The following is an 847-nucleotide window of genomic DNA, read 5'->3' on the forward strand; positions in this document are numbered from 1 at the left end:
GATTGAGCAGCAAAGCGAAGACTTTCTGCTTCCGCCGCCCTATACACCCAAAGGCAATTCATCTATACATATAAATATATAAATATATAAATATATATTTATATATATAAATAAATATAAATATATATATTTATATATATTTATATATATAAATATATTTATGTAAATATATATATAATATATTTCCCTCCATTCAGATGCAGAGACTGCTGGGGACATCCCTGTTGCTGCTGCTGCTTTTGCTGCTGCTGCTGCTGCTGCTTTTGCTGCTGCTACTGCTGCTTTTGCTACTGCTGTTGCTGCTACTCCCGTTTCTGGTTCTGTTCCGCTGTTGCTGCTGCTGCCGTCCTCCCCGCTATTGCTGCTGCTGCTGCTGCAGCAGCAGCAGCAGCAGCAGCTGCATTTGTTTTGCTGTTGCGCCTTCTGCAGGGATAACCTGAAGCAGACGAGGTGTACATACACCCCAGAGGGCAATATATAAAAAATTAAATAAATAAATAAATAAATAAATAAATATATAAATATATAAATATATAGATATGTAAATATATAAATATATAAGTATATAAATATATAGGTATATTATTGTGTAAATAAATAAATAAATCTATAAATATTTATTATTTTATTTGTTTATGTATTTGCCTGTTTATATATATTTGTTTATTTATATAAAATAAAAAAATCACATAAATTGAGTTAAATAAATAAACAAATAAAAAAATAAAAAAGCAAACAAAAACAAACAAAACAAAAATAAATAAACAAAAATAAATTAAAATAGAAAACAAATAAACAAACGAAAATAAATAAAACACAAATAAAATAAACAGAAAAAAACAAAAAA

This window comes from Eimeria mitis, genomic scaffold, assembly GCF_000499745.2.
Source record: "Eimeria mitis Houghton genomic scaffold, Emh_scaff4409, whole genome shotgun sequence".
NCBI classification, from domain to species: domain Eukaryota; phylum Apicomplexa; class Conoidasida; order Eucoccidiorida; family Eimeriidae; genus Eimeria; species Eimeria mitis.